This window comes from Megalobrama amblycephala, linkage group LG18, assembly GCF_018812025.1.
Source record: "Megalobrama amblycephala isolate DHTTF-2021 linkage group LG18, ASM1881202v1, whole genome shotgun sequence".
Taxonomy (NCBI): domain Eukaryota; kingdom Metazoa; phylum Chordata; class Actinopteri; order Cypriniformes; family Xenocyprididae; genus Megalobrama; species Megalobrama amblycephala.
The window spans coordinates 16,296,807-16,311,623 of record NC_063061.1 but is presented as its reverse complement, the minus strand read 5'-3'; the positions used below and the strand labels follow the sequence as shown (position 1 = coordinate 16,311,623).

General features: G+C 37.1%; 1 protein-coding gene across 7 annotated transcripts in view; it reads left to right on the top strand.

Annotated features, from left to right (window-relative positions):
- The first annotated feature begins 8,910 nt into the window (after window positions 1-8,910).
- The window catches only part of nrxn2a (neurexin 2a), a 516,409-nt gene continuing 510,502 nt past the window's right edge, over window positions 8,911-14,817 (top strand). For 3 of the 7 annotated variants that reach the window (XM_048167609.1, XM_048167605.1, XM_048167607.1), the window contains exon 1: window positions 8,913-9,770. The gene's annotated coding sequence lies outside the window, so the exon portion shown is untranslated. Of the gene's footprint in view, window positions 9,771-14,817 lie in introns of all 7 variants that reach the window. The other 4 variants (XM_048167611.1, XM_048167610.1, XM_048167604.1 and 1 more) reach the window with 2 other exon arrangements.

Sequence of the window (14,817 nt, the reverse complement as noted above, 5' to 3'; positions counted from 1 at the left end):
GCATGGGTGATTAAATAGCCTGGGTAAGCATAAGAGACTTTAACATTTAAAAAAAATCGTGTAGACCCCAGACTTTTGAATGATAGATAGATAGATAGATAGATAGATAGATAGATATTCATATTCCTGTCAAATTCCAATTCAGTTTACTGTGGTCTGTGGCCAGTTCAATTCAAATTCGCACTCATTCATATGATTTGACACAGAGCCAATTCTTCAGTTGTGAATTTTGCACAACCCTGACATGCACAACAATCATGCAATTAGATCTGTGCTATAAAACACAGCACCACCTGAAACAAAAACTGATCTTGTTACTGTACATTCACATAATGAAAAATGTGCTACTGCGTTATTGCCTAATTGACATCCAGTTAAGATGACAGATGGGCTGTGATTTATTTATAAGTATTTACCACACTAAAGCAAGAAGTGTGATTTGCGGCATAATTGCGCGGGCACTAATAAACTGATATGAACTGCTAAATAATGAGTCTGAAGGCCTCAAGCTCCACTGCCGAACTGTCGCCGCAGTGCATTTAGATAAGACCACACCGAGCTGATGACCCAAATCTAAACCCAGCACAAGAGACTGTTCACTGGCATCCTGCCCCGCTTGGAGGACAGAAGTGGTTAAATGCAGGCTCTTATGTGTTTTAATCTCCCAATTGTGTTGAGTTAATTCACAGCCAGCCCTGGGGAAACGCTAGTGACTGCACAAAGACAATTGGCTGCTTTTCAAAATCTGTGTTGTGGTTCGTGCGTGTCTGCGAGATGCGTTTGACTCAGAAAGACAAAGTGTGTGTGTGTGTGCAAGAGAGAGAAAGTGAACGCTTGTGTTAAAAATAAAGAGGGCACAATAGGGACAAAGAGGCAGAAAGCCTGTTGCGGTGTCACTTACGTGAGCAGTCACCCCCCTAAAGCAATTGCCATCTCAGGCCAGTCAATCTTCACCTGCTCTCTCACTATTTCATACTTCACTCACACGGTAATGACATGATTACATTCCAAGGTCCCCATCATGCCGTCCTTCTGTTAGTGTGGCTATTCCTGAAACCACACATTATGGAGAGAAGGATAGGGGGAGAGAGTGAGACAGATACTCTATGTCCTATGTCCTTGTCACTCTGCATTAATATGTCTCTCGTGCAGCTGTGCTCTCTGGGCTCGAAGAGGCTTCAAGGTCTCCATGTCCACACGGTCCAGGTTTTAAACCCCAGCGATCGTTTAACACAAGTTACAGTGACAATGACACAGTCCACAACAGACTATCATTAGCTTTGCGAGCTTCAGAAAACTCACACACGCATGCACTCGCACTGGCATGCACGCTCAGCTTAACCATATCCACAAAATCCCCAACCGTTTCCTTTGATGGAGCCTCTTATGCATAATGGCACTCCAAGTTCAAAGTAGTGTGCGAGAAGCGAACGAATGCAAGAAATGGCATTATACAAGAGTAATGGAAACTTCTACAATAATAATAATTGCAAATCATTCAGTGATGCCACAGCTCAATACAGATGAGGAAGGTTTGTTGAGGAACGACGCCAGTCTAGACGCTTTTTCTGAGTGGGTAAGGTGCTGTGTGCACAGCAGCCAATGCCAAGGCACAGTTTAGAGAGGTTGCGTTTCCGTCTGCTGTTGTAAGATAGAGAGCCCTCCTCCCCTCCCTGCTCCCCAGTCATCTCGAGGCACTTGTTGGAATGCTCAAAAGCTCACAGTCGTTTTCAGAAATGAGACGGAAATATCAAATGAAAAGCATCCATTTGTTTTATACCATTTTTAAGAAAAGTTTAATTTTACTGACTTAAGTAGAAAATAATAACATATTGTATTTTCCATGTACCTTTGATACAGGTGAGTGTACACATCATACTCATTATTTACTTATTTCTTTTTTTATTTAACAACAATTATCATTTTAATAATTTTTTTATTAATTCCAAAATCAGTATATAAGCAATATCACACTCGTAGCCGTGCGATATCGCTCTATATCAGCACGGCTGTGATTCACCCATAGGTAATCACAGCCGTGCTGATATAGAGCCATATCGCATGGCTACGAGTGTGATATTGTGTTTATACAACAGTTTGATGTGTGTAAATAAATAAGAAACAACAAAGGATTGTCTTTAAAAACCCTATTTTGTGAGGAACTACTTCCGCCACAGATTAAAATCTCAAGTTGACAGTTTAACAGTTGAGCTCAAGCCTCTGTTACTATTTCTAAAACGTCACTTTAGAACTAGTAATGATGGAACGTTGAGTCACTTCATTGAAACTCATTGTAATGTGTAAAAGTATTATAAGGGAGAGATCGCCTGAGTGAGTGTATTACCTGCATCTAGCTAATATTTTTCAGGTCAATCTTATATTCATAATCACAAAATCAGTTGCCCGCTGAGGAAAATGATATCTTTGTCTTTGTCCTTTTAACATTTAAGACATTCCCATGACAGCGCTAGTCAATGCATTTGTCAGTTGCATCTTGTAAGATGTTGTTTAAAGTAAAAACAACATCCTTGTTTTCTTGTTTCAGTCCATTTCAATATAAAAGTCTTTGTGACTGACTGACTTATAAAGATCATCTGTGCCGCCATCTCATGTAACTTTCACTGAAGTCGAAATCACTAACAGACTCTTTCTCAATACCAAAAAAATGGCATGTTATTTATATAAAATATTATTTATTGAACAGTAATATTTAAATTAACAACAATAGCCATTATTACAGTATGAGAAGTAAAATTGGAAATAAACATAAGCAAACAGTTCAGTCGAACGTACAAAAGCAGCGCTCTAGTTAGTACGGGATTTAATTTCAATGTAAATATAAAGTTATGAAACTTAATATAGCCCTTAAGCCAAATCTATTAGCTCTGGAACAAGTAATATATTAATAAGACCAAAGATTGCCCATTTGATATACCCAAAACAAATATACAAAATGTTTTAAACACTATCTACATAAGAGCCAGCGGCAAATTCCCGAAGGACTGGCCGAGATAAAGCTGTTCTCTGCGGGTACGTGAGCACTGAACGGTCGCATATCTGATTTCTAAAAAACTATATTCTTGCCTAAAAAACTCTTAAAACTACATTTCATTACAAAATAACAGTAGTATCTATAAAAATATGTTGGGTTTGCAAGTCCGCCATGACACTCGCTGTGAGAATGCTGACAATGGAGTGATTCAAACTGTGAAACGGTTCCCGTGGCGATACTGGTAGAATATCGAATATCAAACCAAGTCAAACCAAAATTTATTCAGACACCTTGAACATTTCATTCATTAATACACTTTATTCACTATAGTTTAAAAAAATGGTAATAAAATATGACAAGATCTCAGAATGTCAGAAAAAAATAATCATAATTATGTCAGATAACACTTAAGCAAAACATGGTCAGGTTAAAGTGTCTGAATAATTTTTGGTTCCAAATTTTTATCAAATTTACTGGTAGTCCACTGTATGAAGAATTTGGGTATAATATGTCACAGTTTACTTTATTTTGCTATCCTCACTTACATAAATGAACTATAGTGTCCTGCACCCACTAGTAAAAATATATCAAAAATATCAAATATATATATATTCATGTATAAATTATGAAGTAGTGAGGCTGTTTTGTTAAAATCTTGCCTGAACAGACACTTGAGGTCCAGGCTTTGTGCTTAAGGTTATTAGCTGAGGGTAATACATGGGGGAATTACTACAGATACCATTAATCATACTAGCTGTTGTTTGAGTATTTGGCTCATTACACAAAGCTTGTGAATGTAAAGTAATCTGTTAAACATTAATGCATTTAAAGATGATACATGCCTAATATTGTATGACTCGAGGATGAAATAACAGTAAAAAATGAAAACAATGGAAATGTTGAACTTATAAAACAGCCCGCAGCATTAGCTGATGTATAATCAAGCGCATAAAAACCATACGCGTTGGCGTTTTAAAATGTCTTTGCAAAAGATCGTTATACATTTATTTCTTTGTAATTAAATTCTGCACTAAAATGATATGGTAAACAATCTGTGCTCATTGTCTCACTTGACCCCAGAAAACTTACTTGTCCCTAGTGACGCACTCACTTAAAATATTTAATCATAACAGTAATTAACATTGATTCTCAATTAAACAGCGCTAAGTCAGTTACTCACAGTTGTGCTATATTTTGGTCAACATTTACCTTAAATGTAACCCAGTGTCCAAATATGTGTTCTTCTATATAGTATGCAAAAAGCAGTATGTGAATAGAGTAGGATGCCTGAGTATGTGGTACTAAACTCAGTGAAACAGTAGGCGTACAATACCCAGATGACCTACTGTATCTGCTGAAATTCTGAAGCGTGCAAAGTGCAAACAATGGACCCTTTGCAGTCCCATGAGGCCATGGGAGCTGAGGAGTCGTACGATTTGAAATGTTAAAAAATGGCAGAGAAATGTGAGCCAGGTGGCTCATTTCAAGGTTAAGTGCTATAGGTGCCAAGAAAGATTTTCTTGGTTAAATTAACACATACACACACACACACACACACACACACACAAATACCTGAGTAAAATATTTTTGAGGTTGTTGTTAATATGTCACAGGTCAAAGGAAAACAGCAAAAGGCAGATGTTTGTATGGGAATGTATTTATATTTATATACATCAACTGTCAAGAAGCAAGTCTTTCACTGATAATAAAGCCCTGGCGCGAAAACAGCTAAAAACAAACAAATAAATAAACAAACTAAATATTAATTTCATATATATATAAAAAAAAGCTAAAAGCAGAAACTAAAGGGCCAAGCACAACAGAAGCAAACAAGAAATCTAGCGACAGACCAACAATATCATGGACTATGATAACAACTAAGACAAAGACACTACATGTCAATTTTGAAGTCAATCAGACCAATAGTACTGTACTTAAGGGGTTAAATCACCCAAAAATGAAAATCATGTAATTAATTATTCATCCTCATGTCGTTCTACACCCGTAAGACCTTCATTCATCTTCAGAACACAAATTAAGATATTTTTGATAAAATCCGATGACTCAGTAAGTCTCAAGGTTGAAATAACAGTAAAACAGTAACTATAGCCAGCAATAACACTCACTTTTTCAATGCCCAGAAAGCTACTAAAAACATATTTAAAACAGTTCATGTGACTACAGTGGTTCAACCTTAATATTATAAAGCAACAAGAATACTTTTTGTGCGCCAAAAATAACAAAATAGCGACTTTGTTCAACAATATCTATGGGCGATTTGAAACACTACTTCATGAAGCTTTGAAGCTTTATGAATCTTTTGTTTCGAATCAGTGATTGTTTTTAGTAGCTTTCTGGGCATTGAAAAAGGGAGTGCTATTGCTGGCGATGCAGGCCTCACTGAGCCATAGGATTTTATCAAAAATATCTTAATTTGTGTTCCGAAGATGAATGAAGGTCTTACGGGCGTAGAACGACATGAGGGTGAGTAATTTCATTTTTTGGGTGAACTAACCCTTTTCACAAATTTCAAATTTTGTTCAATTATAGCACCACCGAGTGGCGCAGTCCCACCGTTTTTTTTTTCTTTTTTTCTGTGTGTGTGTGTGTGTGTGTCCTCAGAGTGCCTCCATACATAAGCATGTCAAATTTGATGAAAATATCTCAATTCGTTTAGGAGTTATAGACATTTATATGTATGAACACATATAAATGGCCCCTTCGGTGCTTGGCCCCTAATTAATGCATCATCTTCATAAAGATACAAAAGATACAAAAATATTTCCCTGATGAGTGGACAGGTATACAATGTTGCCATGGACAACAGTCATTGTTTATAAACAGTGCTGGGTAGATTACATAGAAATTTTAGTTGGTTACTGATTGCAAATTACATGACAAAAATTGTAGTTAGCTATGTAATCTAGAGATTTCTAATATTAGGTAATGTATTCTGACTATTTTTGATTACTTTTACATTACTTTTGACCTGACTTGTTTATCACATTGATTTGAATAGGATAAACTTGTCATGTAACTGTTCATGGGCAAAGCATGATGGGAAATAGAAATCCCAGCCCAGTTTCAGTTAAACTTAAGTTCGTCTAAATTAAAAGAAATGTGTTCATACAACTCAAAACAATGAAACAGTTCAGTTTACTTGAAATATGTCAGTGCTGTAAACTCAAAAGAAAATTCTAAATATTTAATCTAACTGAACTCATTTGTTTCATTTAAGTTTGTCCTACTCAAACCAATTAAGTATTTTGAGCATTAGGGTTTACAGTGCAAACAGCAGTGTTGTCAATTGCTTTCAGTTGAAAGTAGCTAAAACCGGTCACTAAATGTCGCTAGATGATGTCATACTGGCGAGTCCACTGATCTATATTAATATAAATATAGATCAGTGAGCGAATCACGGAATCAAGATAAGGTTTGTCCAAGAAGTTGCTAGATTTGTTGCTAGGCTTTTGAAAAAAGTCTCAAAAGGGGCAGGGAAGTCGTTAAATCTAGCGACAAAATCGCTAAATTGACAGCACTGTCGAACAGTCCAAACAATATCAGAGTCCAGGAGGCAGAACAGAGAAATCAAGAGGAACAGTCAGAAAATCCAAAAAACCAAGAGACAAGAAACCAGGGAGAATGCTCATAAATGCAGTACAGACACATACAAGACTTTGACAGATTGAACATGGTTTAGACTGGGACCAACAAGTTAATGAAACACAGGTGGAGACAATCAGTGAGGATGAGACCAGTCAGAGGATTATGGGGGATGAAGTCCATGAGTGAATGGCATAGAACAGTGGTTCCCAAAGTCGGGGTCGCGACCCAGTGAGGGAGGGGTCGCGAGATGATTTCCAGAAATAAAAAAAATAAAAAAATAATAATAATTAAACGATTAGAAAGAGTATATTCTATCAATAATTGTCACAAAATACTAAAAATAGTAGTTAAATTAAAAACAAAAACCATGCAAATAAAAAAAAGCCATCAACCTTTCGAGTTTCCTTTCCTCGGCCGTGACTCCTGAGGTGATTACGACAGATTAATGACATAGTAGCAACAGCATCAGCTGCAGCAGGTCAGTTTACTGCAACATGTTAAACATTCAGACATGTGTCGAAATGAAACGTTGGTTAATATCGATCAAAAAAGACAACGCAGGGAGGCCGGCGGAGGAGAGCGGAGAAGCACGCGCTTCACATATGCCGCGTTTGCAGTGCGCAACTGCTCCATGGCTGTGTATCACAAACACAACATTTACTTATTTTTATTTCAAATCCAAAAGTTGTTACTGAATATGGCTTGTCAGCACAGCGATTCTCTTTGTATAGGCCTACACTATATTTCATATGTTACGTTTAAACGCACTATATTTAAACGTTTATTCATATCATACTTTATATTTATCTGAAGTAATACTTTAGATTTATATATTATGTTGCTTACGCAAGTGGCAAAACATTTTAACGTAAGCTTTATGTTAAAATCAAAAACGTTTTTTTAAAAAAAACTTAAAATAGACAAAAACAGGCGACTCTCGTCTTTTCTTTCCTTTTAAATCTTTTTACAATAAATCCCTCAGGTCATAAAGAACTGTTTTTCCACCTTCACGAAGAGACGAGTGCTATTGTTTATGTCTCCTTGTTCACCTAAATGCCTGGTAAGGTGTTATTTTCCTTGCTTTACCCGAGGCAAAAATGCCGTGTTTAAACTGTGTAACAGAGACTTTGAACTATATGAATCTATGGTGAAATTACTAGTTTTTTCGCGTCAATACATGTTTATTTTAATGCGAACAGTGCGCTGTCGTTTTAATTCAGCGCTGTGCAGCACAGCAAAAATAGACTCGGCGCGTAAATGATCGCTGCACTGCTGCAGACGCACCGCTCCTGGAACGCACTGCCGGACCGCATCCGCGTGCAGTGTGAAATCCGTTAATATGGGCACAGAAAAAAATGCGCACTGCAAACAGAGTAGGCCTATGTGTGAAACATGCGTTAGTGCGTGTGCGCCTTTGTGCACAACTCATTAACCACCTCCGAGGATAGTGGGGGTCGCGAGTCACTGTCATCGTTATTTTGGGGGTCGTGGGCTGAAAAGTTTGGGAACCCCTGGCATAGAACAAGAGGGGAGTGCCTTCTGGTGGACAACAAGGACATGACATTAGTATCATATTGATATAAATTTACAAAGAGAAAGAAAATATATTCCATTCTTTGTTATCAACAACATGAAGTGTGTACAACGTCAACAGAGTAGGAGAATGACATAAACGTTGTGTTACGCCTGCCTGTTGCCCCCTGCTGGCTCTGCTAGACAGTGCAGATGTTAGTTGGGCGACAGGTGTATTCTATTAGTAATTAACCCTCTAATATGGCGTTTGGTATATAAGATCTGTGCGCTCTAGAGTAACTCTCTCTCCCAATTTTTCTGTCGTTTATATTTTTTTCTTAATATTACTTTGCTTTATTGATTGTGTCAGAGAATATTTACGTTTTTTTCCCCCTTAGACATTGGTTTTCTTTTGATTGTTTAATAATTGTTGTCTTGTTTTGTAAATAAATTGGTTTATTGTTTGAACCATCTGTTGTATGCCTCTTTTGACGTTGAATAAAGTCATTATTTTTGTTTGTTTTTTGCACACAAAAAGTATTCTCGTTGCTTCATAAAATTAAGGTTGAACCACTGTAGTTGTGGACGTTTTTTTAACAATGTTTTTAATGAGCATTGAAAATGGCAATTAAATTGCTGTCTATGGAGGGGTCAGAGAGCTTTCGGATTTCATCAAAAATATCTTAATTTGTGTTCCGAAGATGAACGAAAATTTTACAGGTTTTGAATGACATGAGGGTGAGTAATTAATGACAGAAATTTAATTTTTGGGTGAACTAAACCTTTAAAACACAGTTTACCAAAAGGTGTCCCAATTTTGCTGACTTCACCCAATATAATCTAATTTTTGGAATCTGATTACATAATCCAGATTAAATGTAATCAGTTACTTCCCAGCACTTATACATATTTGACTGTTGAAAACCGCGACTGACCAATCAGAATCAAGTATTCCATAGCGCAATTACAAGAATTTGTCTTTTTTTTTTACAAAGACCCCTAAACGCCCTACACTCATAGTTCATGAGGAAACTGCAGGGGATTTGTGAAATTTTGATACATTGGCAATAGCAAGTTATTTAAATTCCAGAGGGTGTTTAAAATAAATATTTTAGGGGTTCAGTAAACCATAAAGGTTGGGAACCCCCGGTCTAAACGGATTAAGGGACAGAATCAGAAATTGAAAGTAACCTAAATATTTTAGAGGTTCGGCAGACCATAAAGGTTGGTTGGGAAACCCTGGTCTAAACGAATTAAGGGACAGTAGGGGGATGGATGAGACGTAGTTACTGGACGTAGTCGGTGGTCCAGATTTTGATAAAGTAAGTCACATTGAGGCAGCTGTGCCGCAGTCATCGTATCGTCGGTGAGGTTGGAAGGCGAAGTGCTCGCGCGGGATGATTGGTGAGGTGTTCCACTGACCGCGCCCTCATTTCGCGCCTATAACCGCTACCGGGAGAACGAGCATAGAGCGGCAGAACTGCTGTGTCGTTTCATGCAGGTGGAGCGGCTTGACGCGCTCACACAGCCGTCGTCTGTACGCCAGTGAAAGGGGAGGGCAAACACCGCATTTCGCGTCTCTGGACTATACAAAAGACAAACGAACAATTCCCAGTGAGAAGTGGGGATAACGCGCGCTCACTTTCAGCCACAAACACAGGTAAGGGCACTTCTGTGTGACTCTGCAGATGCTTTTGTCATCAGAAAATTTGCTTTCAGAAATGCAGGTGATGCGCGGGGCTGGGGAAGTAAACGGATGGTGTGCGAGAATTTTATTGTCTGTTCTGTGTTATTGTTAACCCCTCGGAAATGTAGCTTTTTATATATTTCTCATTGGTGAAGGTTTTGAACACCTGCGTGCCAGCGTAGCGTTACTAACGGGCGCTGTGTGTATTGATTTGCCCCCATTCGAGTCATGCCATGTGCGGCTCTCAGATGCACGAGAGGAAGACAAATGGGAAAGACGTGGGAATAAAACTGCCTTTTGTTTGGATAAAGGGCTTTTTCATCCTCCGAATGGACTGTTGATAAAATATTTGTTTCCATGGAACACATTTTTGGAGGGTATATCCATCTGACCCTCTAAACAAGTTCACAAAGGACGGGCTACATCATGTAAACATATGGTCCGAATAAATTGTTTGTATGACTTATGAAATTACAGTCAAGGCCTGTGGGAGTGTTTCTGGACATGACGAATGTTTTGAGAAGATTCAGTCTTTTTATGCATCGTCATTAACAAGTTCAGGGAGTCAATTTCGCCACATAACAATATTTCTATAGCATTAAAATTGTCCCCAAGCAACTCGAATATATGATGTCATTATTTACTCTCATGTAGTTCCAAACCCATGATGATTTTCTCTCTTTTGTGGAAAATGTATTTAAGAATCTCCTGGCTTCTCTCTCACAAATGATGTCAGTGAGTTATGGCTGAAAATGTTAAGCCTCACAAAGGTCATGAATTCACTAAAAAGAATAACGAAAGTGATAAGAATTTTCTGCATTTATAAAATAGCAATCGAGTGATGAACAGATTTAAATTTCCATTGTTTTTCAGGGATACTCTTCCCTAACAGTGAGTTGAACTTGAGTACCAGATCCATCTGATTTGTGAACAAATCATTCAGGCTAAAGGTTTATGAAATTGATCAACAGAATACTCATAAAAAAACAAAAACTATTCATTTACAGATATGAAATAGTTCCAATTCCATAAATTTTGATTCAAATTTAGGTCTTCTGTTCTTCACACAACCAGTCCAGCAGTGGCCAGCTGCATAAATATAGCCACAATATAAAGTCTGTGTCATAAAGTCGGCATGAAATGGAAATTGCAATAGTCATTTCTTCCATATTATGACGTACTTCCGAGTGAAATAGCGGCTTGAAAAGATGTAGGGCGGGACTTGATTTTTCTCCTTCGGGAATTGATTGGATTGTTGATTGTTGTGGTTTGCATGCAGTGACAGGTTATCCCGCCCCCACACTGAAAACATCATCCGGGAAGATAAGAGATATATTTGCAAAAGGAACGGAAAGTTATTTTGATTACAAACGGATATGATGAAATAAAATAATGATGTGCATGGATAAATCAATTATAATAAATACAACAATATTCCATAAAAACCAAGAATTGTCAATATTGATTTCATGGTGACTTTTAAGAACTAGTTTTACTTTTTGGATTCAAATTAGACCAATTTATAGCCATATTTGGACGGGACTAGTTTTCTAAATGATGATTGAGTTATAATACTTATCACTTGACATATGTGATTTCATGTACTAATTTGGACAGGACTAACATGTTTTTTTTCTTATAGAGGTGGGAGTGTGTGCTAGATGTGGGCGTTACAAAAGCGTCATGTGCTATGCTTTCGCGCATCAATTTATCACGTTAATTTATTAATTGTATTTTTTGTCGTATTGAAATAAAAGCATGCGAAAGGTTGGTGCGTAAACGGTAGCTCAGGTAGGTAAAAAAAAAAACATATGAGAAACGTTAGGATAATATAACATCACCAATCACAGACATTCACATTCGGGTGGGATCAGATTTCTCAGAGGACCGTTGAGTTTGCCAAAAAACTGTAATTTGCTTTGGAATTTTTACAGAGATTGTGAAGAAAAACGCTAACTTGGCAGATTCGCACAGGATTAAAATTGCAAAGTATGTCTGTGAAACACAAATTTCTCTAACATCCCCCTGAACACTAGTACCGTCAGAATAGGGTTTATGTTTTTATGTAATTGAGTTTTAAAAAAATTGGTTGACTAAATGGTAAGACTAGTCTAAGCAGTTTATACAACTAGCCACAGAATACTTGAAATGTAGAATTATATGTATGATATAGACTATTTTATTTTTAATTTAATTTCTTTAAAATTTTGCCTTTTTTTTTTTTTTTTCTTCTTTGAATTTCCCTCCTGTTTATGTTACACAAGAAGAAAGAAAGTCATACAGGTTTTGAACATGAGGCAGATATACCCCCTATACATTGGTCAACTGCAATGGATGTCAGCACATCTAAAGAATGAAGCCTCCAAAATGCCACGTTTTAATCTTCATTGTATCGCCCTCTTGAACATCTGTTGTCTTTTTCTGCCGTTGCCATGTTGCAACCCTCTATTAGCTCTGTCACCAACTGTTCTGTGGCAGGGCAGCCAGGGCTGAAGAACTGAGGATAACTCGATTGTGAGCTGGTGTCAGATAAATCTTTCCAAGCTGTGGTGTGTGAAAATTCAGAAGCATTTGCTGTGGATGACAATACATCATGAATGTAATTAAATTCACTGTTTATTATTAGTATATGATTAACACCACTAATTACATACGAGTCCCTTGTGTAGTAACTGCTGAGGTGAATCAGTCAAATTGAGTTTTGATAAATGTAGGCTATTTTCAGACATATGTTTCTAAAGTTTATGACCGAGACACGCTCTAGACAAACTCAGCTTCTCCAGTTGATCAAATCGACAGAACTGCCGCTATTGAAAGGCTTGAGTGATCAATATCGCATAACCGTTGCTGTCTGTCAGTGTAATAGGTTAGTTCGACAGTTATATGCAACCATTTACGAGGCTATAAAAATGTGGACACAAAGATGCAGATGGTTTAGCTCTGTGCATGAAGACCATTTAATGATTCTTAGGCATGGGTCAGTAATGGAAAACACTGCTTTGAACACGTAGCCATTTCTGGCTTTGTACCGAAAAACAATGAAAGTTTCATGAGCATTTTTAAAACGGTCCTATAATAGGAAAAAAAAATGATAAAATGCATTCTGTTTTCAAGCACCACTGATTATTCATTCTGATATGCAGCAGCATGGATGTCAAAACAACATCACAGACATCACCGTCCAGGCTTTTTACGTCCAAGTGGGAAAAAGAAGGGACTTTACTAAAGGGATGCCCACTGCCAGGCAGCACATCTGGGTTTTGCATGGCTCATCGTATTCATCCATAGCTGGAACACGGTGGATGTCACCCCATAACACTGATTCGAAATCAGTTTCGCAGTTGCTGTCATGGTTGCGGTTTGGATTTGGCCAGGCGAGGCCGGTCCCACTTCAGGAAAATGAGAGGCGAGCAGAAGGGGGGACTAGCATTATCAATAGCCTCCCATGAGTGTTGGGCCTGGAACTAAATCTCATCTCACCAGCTGATAAGGAGTATCGCTGGCCGTCATTGGGCTCGGAGATACTAGTGTAGGGGGAGGAAGGAAAGCTGGTGGCGTTCCTGATGGACAGGTGGTCTTCCTTTCTTTTTTTTTCCTCCCCTGTCTGTACACACGAAGGTTGACTGGCTGGTTTGTGAGTTTTTTGTTTTTTTTTGTTTGTTTGTTTATCGTCCTTCTGTGCTGTCCTTTGGCATCTGTGAATGAGGAACCGTTTTAAAGGGAATGCCTCAGTGAGCCATCTTGGAGACCGTGTTAGGATTGAATTTTATCTAGTGCAGCTCGTACAATGACCCAGTGTTGGTTAACTGACAAGTTGTCAGATTGTTTGCGCTCTGCTTAATTAATTACTTTTTAAAGCATTTTGCAATTAGCATGATGATAGTTCATCATAACATTGCCTCATGATGTCTTCCATTGTCATGCTCATGCTGGGTATGAATTAGGCTTACGAGTTGCATGATGATCTATACTTTTATTTAATTATTAATGTGAGGAGTACAAAACAAAAGGAAAACATTCAGTATGATACATTAGAGCTGCACAATTTTTAATTGAGATTACTATTACAGATGATGTGGAGAAGTGTCAATTACAGTGTTCTATTTGAGTCTGTGTGTTGTTGATTAATTTTTTTCTTTTTTTGCAGCAATTTGGCATTGTAACCAATCACAAATTGTTATTGATGCTGATTTTCTTGATTTAGATTCAATTAAATTCCATTTGAGAATATGATTTGGCATGCAGTTGCGCCACTCAAACGTTTTCTCTTTAAATTACTAATATTAACTAATATTATCATGATAATAACTAATATTATCATGCATCCCTACTGGGAGTAGGGATGCATGATATAAGTACCATATCAGTTATTTACTGTTTTTTTTTTTTTTTTTTTAATTATTAGTATTGGCTGATTGGGTCTATAGGCCTAAATCATATATAGGCTGATAATGATAGAAAATAAATTAATAATATGGATATAAATTTCTTTGATTTACTGTCATCTCTAAGAACACTAAAAATTTAATAACTGTCTTCAGGGAAAGATTTTGAGAAAATGAAATATTTTTTCATACTGTATATAGAGCGGAGATTCCTCAATTCACTTTTTACATGTAAATTGATTGATCTGATTGTTTTTTTTTAGTCATGTATTTAATTTATTAAAGTTCCCCTGTAGTCAATAATTTTATCCCTTAAAACTCATCTTTGATTACCAAAATGACATTTTTAAACATTTTTTCCAGTGGGGAAAAAAAAAAAAAAAATTCTTTATGGCTTAAAATGGCTTAAATGTCCACTCCATGAGCTCAGAGATCCACTCGATCTACTTACTGAGGTAAACGCTGAACTAGGGCTTTATGATTATGACAAAAAATCATAATTGTCGATAATTCCCTTGAAATTGTTATTCTGATTATTAATTACGATTATCACAATTTACACAATGTTTTGAATAGCTTTATACCATTTTTTGAAGCAACTGCATGCCATATTTTTAAAACTAAAATTAAAACAA